We start from the raw sequence: 18,208 nt of genomic DNA on the forward strand, positions 1-18,208 counted from the left end.
CTAAAAGAGAAAAAAATTCATGACAAACGAATGATCAAATAATTGTGTTTGCCAATGTTCTCCTGCAGCCCTTTATGCAAAGAGATCATTTATATTTAATTTAATTTAATATATAATTTAATCTAAGTAAGGAGCCAACAGTTTGTTTGATATTGTTTCAAAATGTTGATCTAACAATCTTGTCTTCATGCACTTTCTTTCAATTCTCACAATTGAGAGAAATTGCTGTACTGACAGACGTGTTATCGGTGAAAGTTTGGACCACACAGAAAAAAACCTTCATGGCTCTTCAAGGACAGAACAATGCAGGCATGAAAGATCTACAACTGGAAGAGAAGACTAGCCTTGCATCGCTCCTTTTAAAAAGCACTCGCTCTCCTTGAGTGTCTCCAGAGTGGGACAGATGCAACAAGGCAAGGCGACCTCTTGGCGGGGTCAAGGGAAAAACACAGGGACGCTCAGGGGGTGAGGGTTGACCTTACTGGAGGTACCATCATTCACCGAAGATGTTGGCACCTTCGCATACGTACACACACGTTTACAACATGCACAGAGAAATCACCCACACACACACACTTGTCTTTCCTCTTTTCATGACAGGAGGTCTCTAATGAATGTGGCACTCAGAAGACCCTTGAGAGGAAGCAAGGCCGCTCTCACTCCTACCACTGACTCTGCAGGGCACAGAGAGGCCCTCGCATGTCTGCATTTCACAAGATAACCAGATTGAAAAGTCGTCTCCAGACAAGTGTGCTCTGTCAAGGGCTGAGGGCCGTTTTTATGTCTCCCTGTCGCTGTCTGACGGAGACACGGAAGGTCGGCTCTGAAGGAGTGCTTGTTCGCGGCTATTACAGTCGCTGGTACAGTGATGGGGCCCTTCGTCTCGACAATACCCACATTATCCGTTTCTCTCTTTCTCTGCCTCTATTGATGTGCGCCAGGCACTCTGTCTTGATACCCAACACACACTGTCAGCGTGTTATGCTCCCACTCAAGTGACTGTATAAATTCAGATTATGGAAGAATTATTCTGGTCTGTCTGGCAATTAAAGACGCTCATGTGTGGCTTTCCGGGGCAGCCAGCCAGGCTCTCAATGGCACCAGTCCCAGTCTGAACTAATTCTGAAAGGCGCATCCCTTTGTCTGTGGTAATGCTTTATCAGAGGGGAATGTGTTTAGAGGTTTGAAATATCTCTTTCCACTCGTGCTTCCTGAAACCTTCAGTGCAACAGCAAAGGCTTGGAGGATCTCTTTTGGTCTGTGTGGCTGCATTGGTAAATCCAAACAAGATGAGGCTCACAGCCATCTGAAGTTTGTGTGATCTCCAATTAATTTTATTGATATTTAATACTCATAGTGGCTTATTTCCCATAGACATAAAACACTATGTTCTCCGGCATGACTCCTCTGTTGCAGAACTGGAGAGAGTGGCTGGCTGTGGATAAAACAGTAAAAATCGATTGAAAAGGCCAAGTGCAAATTCAGAGATGGTGCAGGTTACCCGTGGCCTCTGGGTGTGTAGAAGATACATGTGTAGTATAGAGTGGAGTGACAGTGAACACTGGTGGAAAAGGCCCAGACTTCAGACACAGGAGACATCACGTCAGAGCTCTCTTCACCACAGTGGGAGCCACTAACGAAGGCGCGCCCCCACCAACATGCTCATAATGCGCACACACTCACACCATCACCTTCAGAGGGGACCCACCACCCTGCAGCAGAACCTGGCACCTCGCCAGCAGTGAGGGAAGAGGGGGTTTTAAGTGCGGAGCCCGGCCCGGCCTCATCCAAAACGCAGAGACCACTTAAAACACATTCCTGCAGCTATTCAACACGGCGGCTCAACACAGCTCAACAGCTGAGGTCTTCCAAACTCCAAGAGCAGTTGAACTGGTTGGGGTCGGGCTGCAGAAGGCTGATACAGTGCAGGGGGCTGTGGGATTAAGCTATTACCTTAACCACAGGAAGTTGATGAAATACGATATCTACTAATTCCATCAAACCGCTTTTTGAGCTCCGTGTGTTCCTGAACAGGTCTCTCATACTTCAAGTTATAAGATAACCTTAGTTATCACTATTTTCTCATTAATAAGGCCACATCCACACTAACACGTTTTGGTTTTCAAACAAAAACGCCCGTCCACTCTGTGACATATCCCCGGAGTTTTGGATCCAAACTCCTCTGTTTTTTCCGGTGCTTTGAAACTAGTGTGAGCATTCAGTGTACACGTAGCAAAAGATATGCATTATAAAAAAGAAATGTAGGTAGTAGTGTGTAGTAGTGTGTACATGGCCTGCGGCACAGTGAGACACTATGATTACAAACCTAGACGCCGTCACTGTGGTACATGATGTCCTCGTCTTTAAAATTGCAGCGATAAGCATCTGAATAGTAGCAGCAAACTTGTATGTCCATAACAAGTAGAAGCTTGTCACATTTGCATCCATACCTTGCAGCCATATAGACAGACACAGCTAAAGATAAACATCATGATTCACAGGCTTTTAAAGGAGGTTTTTTTTTTCACATTCATGCTTTGTAATTAGGAAAGGGCTTGTATGTGGTAAATGCTCTGTAATACCACAGAAAAAAGGTGGATTCTAATGACAATAATAACAAGCATATTGTTTCTAATTGAGTACAGTTGAGTCTAATTTCACCCACACTACTCCGCTCCTCCGCGCCCTACACTGGCTACTGGTGGCCGCCCGCATCTGTTTCAAAACATTGGTACTTGCGTACCGTGCTACGAACAGATCGGGTCCGATCCAGATCAGGGAAATGGTAAAACTGGTTCACCCCACCTCGTTCACTCCGCTCAGCTTCTGCTAATCGGCTTGTTGCTCCATCATTGTGATTGCATTTAGGCAATTTCTATTTTTGCTGAATATGACTTTTAATTGTCGCTGTAATCGTTTTCTCCCATGGGTCCTCACTATCATCTTTATTTTTGTTTCTGATGTGGCTTGTAATGTAGCAATTAAAAAACTCACCTGCTCCGCTCGTAGCTGGACATCCCATTGTGAACACATACAGGTGAGAACCAGCTTCATTATACCGGTGACACAGAATCACCAATGTTAGGTCCGATCAAGTGAGCACACAAAGACTCATCAACTATCGGTCAGAAAACAGATATATTTTGTTTCCTCGGTGTCGCCAACAGATATCTGGCTGAGCCTTTTTGTGCGCTGCTTACTGTTTACAGTTTGATTAGCAAGTCAGAATTTCAACACTGCATTGAAAAATCATTATAAGCATTGTTAATTTACCTCCATATTTAACATATGGTCTCACGTTGCTGTTGATTACGAGAGGCTGACATGGTGTTGCTCATCGTTATCGTTTCTGACGATGAAGTCACATGAGGACACGCGGAGAGGACCGTGCAAAATCTCCATCTTGTTCGGGAACCAATCTAATGAGCTGAGGCGACCACTTGGTATTAAAAGCCACAGCTCTCGCTCACATGAACTCCGTTCATAAGAGAATCCTTCAGGGCACATGAATGATTCAACCTTGATGTTTGAATACAAAGGGGAAACTGAGGTCCCTATTTTTAAGCAGAAAGAAACAGAGAAAGTCCCTCTGGTTAATCTGACAGGAGTGCTTATAATGAGTAGGACAGATAACACATGGGAGCATGTGGAAAGAATCACAATCACAGACTCAAACACACGCAAGCGCAGGCACACAAACTTCCTGTCACAAACACTTCTTCCACACACTTAAACACATGCAATATGAAATTCAAGCCATCCAAACACCAGCACTTTTATATCCTGTTTTACCGCACAGCTCGCCTCTTACACAAACAAACTCTTGACTCTTTCTCTAAGATGACTTGTTACTTACTGTATAGCAATTTACTCACACACACAAACACCCACACTGGCCTCCTTTCGTCCTGCACCGGAGCATGGACAGGCCAAAGCTCACTTTTCAAGAGGGGATGCTTTGAGTTCCAGAGGGGTGCACATGAAAGAGCAGCAGAATATAAAGGAGTGCCCAAGGATACACTGCAGCGCTCAATGTGAGGACAATTTAGCCCTGATGGAAAACCTGGATCAAAGGCCTGGCCTCCATAATTGCACATTCCCCAACAAACACTGTGCCATTTGAAGAGTGGGCCAGACCTCCGGACTCCTGAGACCTGTTCCTGTGCACAGACACAGGCAGCCCCATTCCTTTCACCTTGCTATGTTCTCTATCTCAATGTCTTGCTTGAAGATTAGAGAAATGCTTTCATTCCAAAAGTGCCCATGATTTCTCTTTGAATGTCAACATACTGCCGGAGGCAGCCGAAAGGCCCTCAAATCTTCTTGTCTCTTTTGTGAAAGGCTGTGAAGTCATAGTTATCGCCACGATGAGTCAGTGTTCAAAATGACAAGACTCGTACTTAGAGACTCATCAGACGAACGGTAGTTGTCGTATAATGTCTTTTAAGGCTCCTTTTGTGATGAACTTTGGGTTGCAGTGTGCTAGCGTCACGACACACCTAAGTGTTTTGGTTACGTAAGCAGCTCACAAATTACTGACGGCACCACTCTGCTGAGACTCCAAAACAAGTTCCTGCTTTCCTGACTAATTCTAATGATATTAGGATGATCTGTTAAAACTCGTGGGTTTATCTTTATGCCAGAATCCGTTGTGGAGTATATAGATCTCTGTGTACTGCCTGAATTGTTTTAGATCTAAGAGTTTCTTACTCCCTGGAGCTCTGCCCTATGGTTTTGTTTTCTAATGCATGGTAATTCAGCCACCAGAAAGCTGTTTCAGAGATTGTAAATCTAGCTCGGATATCTTCACTGGCAGGTGGGAGACCTCTGGATGTTGTGGAATGTCTTGGCTCTGCTGCAAAGGAAACCATTAGTACGAGAAAAAACAACTATCTGTCCGAGTTGAAGTGAACATGGGTCATCTTTGAGGAAAACATACGTATGCTTCTGTGCACACCTTGTTTTGTGTGTTAAAGTGGTGGATAAGACAATGACCGAGGTGTTGTTTGTGTCCTTGCTCTCCTGCTGGATGATGCACGTAGGGAACTGGCTCCTTTTGCTCTGTCACCGTTCATTACGATCAATGTACCGATGTTTGCACTAAATCTTTATTAACTCTGCACAGACAGTGGCAGAAAACCAATGTGGTTGAGCAGACAGTTCTGTCCATGAGAGCCTGCGAGTGCTTATTTCAAGACTTCTGATGGTTTTATGTTGCGTCTAGACTTTAATAAGAGGTTGTGTTTTCCTGAAAGCACACCCCAAATCTCTCTTGAAAGTCCTATGGCGGTGCTTCAGTAATAAAATACTATATGTTGTTGAGCCGGACTCAAATAAACATGCCCCTAATAGACCAGAGTGTGGCAAACTTACAGAAAGTGCCATGTCATCAAAAATGTGTGTGTGTGTGTGTGTGTGTGTGTGTGTGTGTGTGTGTGTGTGTGTGTGTGTGTGTGTGTGTGTGTGTAGTAGTGTGTATAGTTGAGGGTATAGTACAATGTTACAATGTCGACAACATGTTCTATGTTTTTAACCTTTGATGAACACGGTGCTGCATAAACAGCCCTGCTGTTGATATTAGGCATATGACGTTTGACCTCTTATTTAATGTGTCATAGCTTAACAGCAAGACAATGCAACCTTTAAAAGAAGAACTGACTGACACCTTATTCCTCTTTCAGATGAAATGAATCATAGTTTGTGATGTAACACACCAGCTCTATTGGCCGTGTATGACCGATAGCTTAAAGAGGCCAACAATATTTCATGTTAGCAAACTGACAACAGCTTTGGCTGTGCAACTCTTCTCCACTTGTACAGTCACATTAGGTTTTAATATGTATTATTATTTTTTTGATGTAGTATTATTTATATTATCATTATAATCTCATAAGTATCATGAGGTCATAGTTTTGCTTTCATTGGCTTTCATTTCAAAGCAGTTTTGGAAGAAGATTTATCCATATTTTTTGATGATGGGTATTTTATATAGAACTGATTTATTTTCCAAAGGTATTGTTAAGTGGAAATTAATAGCTGAGACATCAAGGAGTTTGAAAAGGGTTTGAGATCAGACATGAAGCCGTGACTCAGATCAACCCTATACTTATGGGTTGTATGTAAAAGGTAATTATTGTAATCTGATTATGTGTTTTACTTGCACTTTTTGCACAATAACAGTAAAAGATAATTAGCTGTTACTCTGGTGCAATTTTAGTAATGTACGATCCATGAGAAAATATAAAGCAGGTTGAATGCTGTAACTGACAAATACTTCAACTATAACCCTTTAGCCTACCAACAGTAGTTTATAAATCATTGGGGCCATTATAGACACACAGACACACATACTTCTACCATCTGTGGCTCACCTGTGACCCATCTAACCAGATGGACCATCCGATAGCTCATTTCCAGAGACTCTGTAAATGTATAGGCCTCAGTCCCCCATGCAGGGCTGACCTATCATTGACCTGCGAGGATTTACTTCAGATTGAATTTCTTTTTTTTTTTTGACATGCAAGTTCAAAGCAATAATGTCTAGTAGGTAGAAAGGTCCAAGAAAATAACAGAATTTAAGAGCTGCTTTGAATTTTATTTTACAGAACCACGATGGGGTTATGATGAAGCATAATGACCATTTCCTTGCCGCTCTAAGCTTTGAGGAGAAAAGGAAAAAAAATGTCTGAGTTCGTTCAAGTTTTATTCCATCTTGGCTTGGGTAAAACCTGTTGAGGTGCTAATAACAAGACGCAGACTGTCCACAGACTCGGTTTTGACAAGTCCACAGTCTCCATTTCACTCAGAGGGTAGATCACTGTAGAGATGAAAGCAGAGAAGGGAAAGGGGAGTCCTTTGGTGTTAATCGGGTGCTGATTGGCAGCATGGGAACCTTTAAGAGTTCAGAAAACCTGTAAAGAACAGTCATCCCTAAACACCACAGCATTTCCTTGTTATTGTTGTCAGTGGCAGTCCTGAGAACAGCTGAAAGATGTAGCTTCATCTTTATCCTCTTAAGTTCAGCAACACCTAGGATAGATACGGTGCTCCTGTTTCTTTACACTCAACAGACTACACACACACACACACACACACACACACACACACACACACACACGTCATGAGCTCCAGCTCCAGATGTCTGTCAACCATTGCTGTGGGAAACCTCCCAGTGGCTTGAAGTTCATACCAGACATCCAACTCACAAATTATTTTAAAACTGCAGCAGGTTAATGAAATTTAAGATGGACTCTGCTGTACTAACACAGACTTGAGCCTTTTCTGTATGCTAAACCAAACCATGCAGCTGAAGACTGTGACTGAATCTGAGCGGGGACAGGAAGATCCCACTCTTTCATGGTCAAAAAAAAGGCCCTCTCCAATAAATATGTCCTCGAGATCTTTTAGGAAATGGGACACAAGTTGGCTAATTGGAGGGGTGGCAGGGGTTAAACACTTCCCTCAACGTTTCAATCTGTCACTCCACACAGCTGCATGCTGGGACTAAAGCCTGGACCAGAACGTGGGAGTCCGTCAGAGCCTTTCCAAGGACACTAAACTGTAAACACCCCGGAGAGGCTGCCACTGCCGCCTCAGGAGAAACACACAAACCAGCTGTGTGGCGCACACATGCACAATCCATCACCTCTGTCTTCACATCCCAGTGCTGATGTCCATTGAATCAATCATTCCCTGACCATATTAAAATCTGAAATCAAAAGCCCACAAACTTTAACTAACACATTTTCTCAATAATCACTGTTCCACGTCCACCTAAACTCATGTAATTTACAATCGAGTGCCAGCAGAGAACTTTCCTCTTAATGCTGTTGGGGCCTCACACTGATTGAAGTCTAATATTTGTAGCTTAAGTCTGCCTGTTTAACCCCAGGCCTTTGCAGGATATTACATAAATGACTCGCACACACCGCACTGCCGAGATTGTAATCTATTGATAATATACAGACAATTTCCACCCAGTTATATGTGGCGGCTTGGTGCAGAGTTATAGCGCAGTCCACGCCTTGCTTCAGTGTCTCACTACCTAATGAATGTGGTACTAATCAAGTAAAGAAACTTCTCATCCAGATGCTCTGCATAGTTTTCTCCTACCCACTCTGTTGTCTCACTCACTAATCAATGTTTCTTTTATAATCAAGCAAACACAGTTCTTAGTGCACACAATTATACATTTGTAAATTACAGTTTGATTAGTTTTCCGTTGAGATGGCAATGAAGGTGGCTAAGGAGGGAGGGGCTGCCACATACTTGCTGCTGTCTGTAAACACTAAATTAAGGGCGTTTCCTGTCTTTGGCAATTTGTTTAACCGCTTGTATGATGAGATTGCCTTTAAACAGCCACCCTCAACATCTGTCTAATGATTTAATGTTGATTTATTACAATATTATTATTATTATTCCGTTTGTTTTTCTGCGTCAGATATATTCTGACGCTATGATGCAAAAAAGCGTCGTCATTTATGTTTAACCAAATCAGTGCTCAGTGTCATATTGGATTCGATATGGCGAGGCTCGGGCAGATTGATGAGTGAGAGTGTCCCTTCACTGGCCCCTTACTCTATTTTCTTTGCATTAGTAATGTACCAAATCGGTGATGGCTAAAGTACTCTCTATTTGTAGGCAACACAATGACAAACCAGACTGCTTAACAAGACAAAGATCCTTATCATTATTATCATTAGCTTGCCCCTCCCCCTTCCCGCCGCAAGACACCACTTATCTTGATCAGCTGTCAACTTTTCACGTGCATTCAGCATGAGGCCGAAGTCAAGAAATGTCGGCCATGCTATTTTTTTTTAACTTTGCACTGTTTGGCATGCTTTATTGAGCTATGATTTCCCGACTCTGCGGCCATTAGCCTCAATACCTTTAGGAAACACACCCATTGGACATGTTTTATGCATCAAAATATTGAAAACATTGTCCACATTCATGTGTAGGGCAACTGGCCAAACTTATGTTAAACATTCAGTTGTTTTTGTAAAATCATTGTAACAGGCTTTGCTGTAACTCTGATGAAACCGAGCATCTTTGTTTTTGTAAGTTTTTAAAAAGTTTTTGGCTGAAGCCAGATTTACACTGCATGACCGTCAGAGTCATCTGATCGCTGAGCTGCTCACACGGCACAACTTGCTATCTTGTAATCGGGGGTCTTTAAGTCGCTGTGGTTCTCAGGGGGCTTCAAGTGGCGAGTGGAAAGTCAGTGCTCAAGTCGTGTAGCGTGAACGAGACATAAAATGTCAACTTTCTCTACTCAACTTTTGTCAAATGGCGACCAATGCTCCTTCACTCGTCTCACCTCACCTATCTCTGCACATTTATTTTTTTCAGATGTACTTTTCTGTAATACGCAACCAATCTAGCGTTTTTTAGTCAGGTTTTGTTACACAACATTTAAAATGTTCATAAAACAGTTGGAAACTCACTCCATTTAATGGCAGATGGGGGACTTTTAAAGAGGACACAGCGTCACAGAGGCACAGCCCGTTAACGTCAACTCTGTCTCCTAAATATTACATTCATAATCAACTAATGTTCTTGCCAATTTGTGGAAACGATGCTGCTGCACGTTTTATCATCAAGATGTGTTCTCAACGGTCGACAAATACCACACCTGCATCAGAACAATACATTGCCAAGATACATAAATCAAATGGAAAATGGAACTGTACTTGTATCGCGCTTTTCTAGTCTTCCAACCACTTAAAGCGCTTTAACACTACATGACATGATTCACCCATTCACACCCATTCACGCACTGGTGGGAGGAGCTACCATGCAAGGTGCCACATCAGTATCGTCGACCATTCATACACATTCATACCCCGTATGCGCAGCTACGGGAGCAATTTTAGAGTTAAGTGTCTTGCTCAAAGACACATCCGTGGTCTAGCGGCGCCAGGGATCGCACCACCAACCCTCTGATTGAAAGACTATCCCGCTCACCACAAAGTTGCCCTATAATACAATAAAATAAAATACATGTCTTAGTTCTCATACATTCTTGGCAGTGGTTTATAATGTATTGTAATTGCCGTTGATTTGTTCATTTACAACTACTTCACACTTGCATGTTCCAGCTTTAAGACCTGTGCATGAATGGTTTGACACAGGGGGAGGATGTCGGCCAGCTGTGGTTCTGATCCAGCCGTTCACTTGTGTGGGTCCAGACAGATCAGTGTGAGGGAGGGTTTGCTGCTGTGAGGCTACTCCACCTAATCCCAGGCTGCATTACTCAACCAGTCCAGTCAAACAGCACACAGACGTGGGGACTTCCCCTTCCCTCCAAAGACGTAGAGGAACACTGTATTGCCTCATGCAACGCTGAGGTAATATCATTACTTCAGCAAAGTCTAACCTGAATATCGTCTTAAGTGTCCAAACCACATTGAGAGTGTATGCAAAGCTCAATTTGTCTCATGACATGTTAAATCGATGATACTTGTACTATTGTTGCCTCTAAATACATCTCACGGTTCTGTGGCACAAAGTATTTTTCCGCTTGTAACGACAAGCTTTTCAAACAGAAGACATTACCTTGACTCCTGCTAAGAGAATCCAACAATGCTTTCAGTCATTTTCTGTTTTCCCTGATAGATACCTGTGCTGCAGTCAAACCTTCTTGAGGGAAAATCCATTACATGTGTGTGCAGCAGATTCACGAGGTACGGCCTCTTGCATGCAACTCTAAAATCCTTGCTTTCCACGGTTACTGGCACACCTTTGACACCTTCAGGGCGTCATTTCTAGACGTCGCAGAGCACTGTAGGTAATGTTCGATGGATGGAACATGGCTCATAAAATCCAACACCTCTCATCATATGCAGTTCACAGGGACATAATTGTATGTAAGTGCAGTTATTTTACTCTATTTGTACTTTATTGAAGTCATAGTTGGAAAGGAATCTGTGCAACAAAGACGCAGGCAGGTTAATACCTCTTCAGTGGCATAATGAGGGGAAGAGACTGTAAAAAGTACAAACTGGATCTGCACTGACATATTTCCCTCGATAGATAAATATGAACTTGAAGCAAAGCGTTGGGTCTATCTCTGAAAACAAACAGGGCCATATATTTCACTTGGAATAACAAAGTCAGCTGTATCAACACTGGTCCTCCTACTGCAGCCAGCCACCTCAAGTGAGAAGCCATCGAGTCTGAGAACCGTCCGTCCTCTGAGTGCATTTGAGCATTGTCTTTCAGCTGCGAGGGAGATATGGAACTAATCATGGTTTGATACCATTGACAGTCTGGTTTAATGACCGATCTCAACTCAGTACAATAGAATATTGTCCAGGGAAAATAAAACAATCTACAAAGAGACCCGGTTGAAGAGCACTTTATGGCTGTTATGATTTGATGACGGTATTATGTTAGCAAGGACTGCTTTAATTTTTACTCACAAATAATCAACTGCTGTTTGCACTGGCACAGCTGTTTGCATTGCCTTTGTTCAGCTGTCGGTGCACTCCCTCCCTTTGCTCAGTTTGATAACATAATACTCTGAGTATGTTTCGAAAGGGTTATAAAATGAGAGGGAGCCGCTATCTGCTCTTTGATTGAGCAACAGCAGATTTAAACACATCCCATGAACCTGGAACATTTTACCAGCCAATGTTTTCTCTCTCTCTCTCTCTCTCTCTCTCTCTCTCTCTCTCTCTCTCATATATCCTGAAGACGTGCAGCGTGCAGTGGAGTTGAAAGGCTCAGAGTAGTATTTTCTTTTCAAGGCAGAATCCAATTCTCAAAGAGATTCAGATTAGTTGAGTCTTTGATGTCGATCATTTTTCATTTAATAACCATCCCAACCAAGAGATGCAATCTAAAAGGCTGCAATTCGGCAGTGCCTTCGAGAAACGCCATTAAATCATGGTAATAGAATGTATTTGCATATCAAATCCATTAAGTTGTAACCATTATGCTATCAATATGCCATTGGAGAATTTACATTAAACATTTGTGCAAACTGTACACAAGGAGAACCTTCACTATCAGAGTAGCTGTTTAAAGTATGTATTCGTGCCACCTTAAATGACCAAAAAAGAGCTTAGAAAACATTGGGAGCAGAAAAGTATTTTTCTGTAGGATTTTACGAGACTGCTTTGCATAAAGAACATCCAGCTTTTCACTGCGCGTCGGCAAGATTCTTATCTTTCCTATCATTACCTCTCCCCCTCCCCCTTCCCACCACAACACACCACTTATCTGGATAAGCTGTCAGCTTCAAATCAGCATCCAGGATGCGGCCGAGCTAGAGGCATGTTAATCTTTGCTCCTTCTTTTTTTTTTGCAATAGTTGTTGTCCTATAATTCCCCAACTCTGGGACCACCGGCCTTAGGCCACAACCCAGCTAACTGTGGATCACCACAGCTATAGGAAACACACCCACAGGACATGCTTCTGCCTCAAAATATTAAAAATATGATCCACATCTGTTTGTTAGGTAAACAAAAATTCCACCGGCCAAAAAATGCATCAACTATAGTGTTTGTTATTCCAGGGGAGCAGCAGAAGCGTATTACTGGATTCTCTCTCTGTCATGACAATCTGCTGCTGCTCCCCACTTGTCTCTTACTTTCATCAATAATAATGTTTAGGCTCATGGTTAAATAAAGAAATAGCCAATACTGGTTTGAACAATTGTTAACCTTTCGTGTTTTAGTAGCCTAAAACCTAAAGCTAGCAACACGTTGGGCGCAGGTGCAATACTTTGTACCACTTACCTACGAACATTTCCAAGGAATTGATTCAAAATCTGGCAGAGCAAATAGTATATATAGTATATATATATATATATGAATCCACAAAAATTGCTTTTTATCTCAAAGACGTTCAAAGAATTGTGACCCAGCAGATCCACCTCTGACCTCACCGAATCATTGTGATTGTCAAGACGGTCGTCTGCGTGCCTTCAGGGAGGCTGCCGCAACAACAAATGTTGATTGACGACGAGTCTTTGTGGGTGAGTTGTTAGTCTACACACATCTAGACTAAACACATACTGTAAGAAAAGGGGCACAAACACTCAAAGTTTGGGGATTCCTGCAGCCCTCATACAGACATGACAGCGTGCGTAGGACCAGACCTGCCGGCTATAGTCTGTGTTTTGTTTCAATCATCAAAGCTATTGGGTTGAGGGTCTCCTCTCTGTGCCGATCACTCAGCAACACTCATGGCCACTCGGACCCTGAAATTTACTCCGGGCTGCTGAGAGGGGCAGGCGGTGGGGCTGAAGAAATGTCTCCCCGGCCTCGCTCTGCACTGCCGGGGGTCACTCTGCCATTCTTCTGTTACACAAAAGACTTCTTCAAGTGCCTGTCTGACAATGGCTTTTAGATCACTGGAGCGTAATGATTGCTGGATAACGTGAATGCACTCCGCATTAATTGAGCCAGAATTAATATGAAGTTTTGAGCGTTTTTTATGAGTTGGCAAGGAAACTTGTCAAGGGCGTCCGGTAACCATGACTAAATGTTCATGTTGCCCTTCATTAATTTATTTTTTGCATAGCAGACATTTTTGTGGTGGATGATAGTTGAGACTGAACAGACTGGTCGCAGACTCTACTCATTAATGAGCACTACCTCTCACTTTCAACCCAAAGAGCTAACATAATGTCACTCCCAAGATCCTCATAATGAACATGCACAAACCACATGTTCACAAGAGAAGTGAAGCATGATTTCACAAGACAAGTCTTTAACTTAGCACAAAGGAATGTCAGATGTGCTGACACAAAAGATCCCCCCCCCCCCCCTTGATTTACATAAACCATAATGCAGTGAGGGAGATAAGACTTTCAAGCATTCACACACCACATTAATAAAACGTGCTCAGGGATTCTGATTAGGTCACAATGAAGCACATTATCAAATAAAAATAAGTCAAACAAGGTTTGGAGTCTATGGTTTCCAGACTGTTTTTGTTTAGCCGTCATCGTAAACAGAGTTAGCTGTGTCTGTCAGTGAATTAAGAAAACACTGGGCCCCTTCTGCTGCCGACCTCGATTCACGGATCCTGTGAGACTTGCCAGCGGTTCGCTCTCTTTCAGCACAAGTCGACTGAGCCACTGACAGACAGGCAGCCTCGTGTCAAAACACTGTCTGCTGCTGCCAGCCTATAGGCCGCCCCAGACAGCATGCAGCAAGACACAGTCACCCACAGCCTCCCGAACATGTTAATGTTCCTGTGTATGACTTCATATGCAATATGTTAAAAGAGCTATATGCTCATCATTGTAAGGCATCAAAGCAGCCAGGCCTTGTCAACAGTAATACAGTTATACTCCTCTTTCCTATGATCCACAGCCTTTATTTTCTTAGTTCCTCTCTCCAAGACTACTTTAACTTTAACGTTCAATTGGTTGACTTGTCCTATTTGGCGCATCAATTTTCACAGTTTATTTTTTTCCTGTCACGTGTACGGCTAATTGGAAAACTTTGCATCGGTGTTTTGGACCATTGAGTGTGGAGTAACCACGAGAGGAACCAACACGAAAGGCAGTGATGCCAGTTTGTTGAAAACTGACACCTCTTCAAAGGGCCGCGAGTCTGCCCTGAACGCAGAGGTATCCTCTTTCTGACCTGAGCTCTGGAGGCCAGACTCGCTCTCACACTTTGAGCTGATTGGATGTTTAGCTTGACAACGCTACAAAGGAATAAATAGCAACATTTAGACGCGCTCAAGTGTCTACGTACTTGGCTTACTTGAGGATGAATTCATAGAGCAGAGCACTGGAATACATTTGCAGTCTTCATCTGTTTTTTGTTTTTTTGTACCTGTGTACACTGAAAGCAGCCAGATAAATGCAACACTGTTTCTTGGTCTCTATTTTATTCCCACTTCAACCACTGGAACGCTCTGAGGTAGGAAGAGGGAAATTATGAGGCTGAACATTCCCTTTTCTCACTTTTCATTGAGTCTTGGATTCAGTTCGGTTGTGCAGAATTTCCCCGCTTTCACGTGATGTTGGAAAAATTATGTAGCCAACATGTTCAACTGCAGAAACATGGAGGATTTGCTCAAGGACAGGGGAATTGGCCATTTTGTATCAGTAATTGAAGAGGAAATATGTAGAATTAAAGAAGAACTGGGTGCAGGAATAGTGGTGTGCTGATATTTTTCTCATTGATGGATATGTGTGTGTCCTCTAATAAATAACTACAGTAAAGGTGCACACTATTTTTATCAAGTTATATAAACCTATAATTAACTCTTTGACGGCACCTTTTGAATTGAACTTGTGTATGATTAATAATTACAACCTTGGACTCGATTTAGGTTTCCATTTAAGATTAACAAGAACAAGACCTCAACAGCGGGAACATTGTAGTAATATAATACTAAAGATAGTCTAACCATATAGTTATTTGTTAATTAGCTTCTGCACCAACAACGTAAGCAGCCTGCCGACTACAACCCACTGAGCCAAACTAATCATTTGAAGTATTACACATATCACTACAATACGTTGTCCGTATGACACCCACGCATGCTTTGTCGACATGCTATTTGTCATTATGCTGTGTGGAAAATATTACTCCCACTGACAGCTTTATGACTACTTCACACAGCCTTTTGAGAAGCATGGCCAAGAAAAAAAGAGATGGCAATAAAACCCTCCTGTTGCCCATTAAGTCATAGTGAAATTGAACCATGTTGAGATCTACCATTGATAGTGTGTCTTTGCTCCTATTGTACAGACTGAACAGAAGCATGACTTTTATCTGTCTTCACAAACTGTCTGAGAATTATCAAAATTACCGACAATACAGGATCTGGTATCCACGTATAATGTCTAAGTCTGTCAGCTCGGATGTTAGTATTGCAGCTTCCATAACTTGGCTCATTATTGCACATTATTCAGTTGCATGTTTGTTTAATAGCTCACACCTGTCTACAAACACACTTTAAAATAAAATGAAGGACTTTCCCAATTGGTCTGTTTATCATATTTTGCTGACAAAATAGGATATGACGATGTTGAAACCAGAGTATAAAAAACAGAATATAAAACCAGACACACACACACACACACACACACACACACACACACACACACACACACACACACACACACACACACACACACACACACACTTAACCACACTTAACATTAGTTAAAAAAGGTCTGAAAACAGGGAGAAACAGTTAAGCTTCACAACACTTTGCATCTTGTTAATGAGGATAAAAGACATATAATTTCCTTTTCGGACAGGCCTGGCTAACTTTTTGCCCCTGTTTTATGCTAAGCTAGCTAAATGATTTGGACAAAGAAACCTGAGGATCCAACACAGCGGTCAGCTCGGTTCCACCATTACACTACTACCTCAAGTTTCAGACATGTTAAACTAGCAGCACATTTACAACGGGAAAGAAAGTCGGCTCATTAGTTTAACATTAACAGGTAGTTGACATGCTCCAGTGAAGTGGACCCGTCCAATATTCAGCTTCGCCATGTGTCTTGTAAGTGAGCCGTTCCCACATCTGTACATGTTCTTTGTGACTGCTCCACTTCTCCTGCAGCCCAGTCAGACATACGTCTATAAACAAACCAAATATTGTCCCTCCCTTGTTAGTTGACACTGTATAATCTAATTGTCAGTATATTGACTGTTGGCATTGGGTTTAAGCCAAGTCCTAAATATAACAAAAAAGGTAGTTTATTGTTGTATAAAATTAACGGCGCACACTTGAACTATATTATAATGAATTGCTGTGAGGAAAAGCATAAAGTAAACATTCTGACAGGCTTCCTTTATTGCATTTAAACATCATATTGGTTATATATTTACTTCCGCACACCACATATTACTTTTTAATGTCATACATCCAGTTTCCTGAAATAACACTGTGGCTTTCAATCTGCAAACGTACAAAAACAACATCAATTCAAACCGCCTCACTCAAGGGTGAGAAGATTGAACATGAAAACATATATCAGCTTGCAAATGCCTGTTCTATCTCAAGACTCATTCCTGGTGTGTGATCACACTTTCTGTGTGTGTGTGTGTGTGTGTGTGTGTGTGTGTGTGTGTGTGTGTGTGTGTGTGTGTGTGTGTGTGTGTGTGTGTGTGCGCGTGTGTGTGTGTGTGTGTGTGTGTGTGTGTGTGTGTGTGTGCGTGTGTGCGTGTGTGTGTGTGTGTGTGTGAGAGAGCCGGTGGATTTTGTTTACTTTAGAGGAAAGTAAAATGCCGGGGTCGGCTATATTAAAACTGACAGGTCCATTTGGAAGCAATCATCAAATGTGTCATGGAAAAAACGCTACGTCATGGTGCAAAGGACGTCAAGACTTTGCCAGCATCAATATTTTCCTTCAAGGCTGGCAATGGATGTCATTTTGACTGGGCTTATAGACATCCAGCTCTTCTTGACAAGTCCACAGATCATTTTTTCTGAGGGTTTCCAACATGAGGAATAATTGTCTCTCTCACACGTGATCCAAAGAGTAACGTGATCTACAAACAAGCACAATAAAAGAGGAAGAGTTTTATCAGTGTCACCTCCTCCAGATAGGAAGTTCAGGTTATTAGCTTCACTCACCTCAAGCAAGGGCCAATATCCTGTTTGAAGAGAGCACTGTTCTGACTCACTGATCCTGGGGGCGACACACACAGGCCCTCCGAACTCTGGGAGACCACCTTGGATGGTGTGATGGGCAAGGGATCTAATCTTCCTGCCTGAATAGTTTGCGTCCTCCCACCTGAGACTTTGTCACGTTGATCAATGACTTAAGCCGTAAACATTGCTCGGCATACCAGCTCGGTCTCAAATCTTTCCACTGCAGGGACAAATCTAATTGAACACCCTTTGACTCCCCCCAGCAGAACAACTGTGCTATGACTTATTGCGCACTCGCACACAAATCTCTTAATCACATGATCACAAGGGTCAGCCCAGCACTATGAGACCTGGTATTGTTAGCCAGGTGGAAACACTATGCTTGAGAGTCGTAGGCCACAAGCCTAAGCAGGGCTAATCTGATTTGTCTCACTGACTGCAGCCCTCTGGCCTCGCCTCCCTCCGGAGGATCAAACACCTCCCTGGACATTAAAGATGTGCAAGCACACACACACACACACACACACACACACAGGCTGATGATCCATTCACAGAGTACTGATCCAGTCGTCTCTTATGACGCCGTTGATATGCACACTCAAAAGTAAAGCCCTCGAGGTCCCACAA

The sequence above is a fragment of the Clinocottus analis genome, unplaced genomic scaffold, assembly GCF_023055335.1.
Source record: "Clinocottus analis isolate CAN_PGR_092001 unplaced genomic scaffold, fCliAna1.0.p SCAF_8, whole genome shotgun sequence".
Taxonomy (NCBI): Eukaryota; Metazoa; Chordata; class Actinopteri; order Perciformes; family Cottidae; genus Clinocottus; species Clinocottus analis.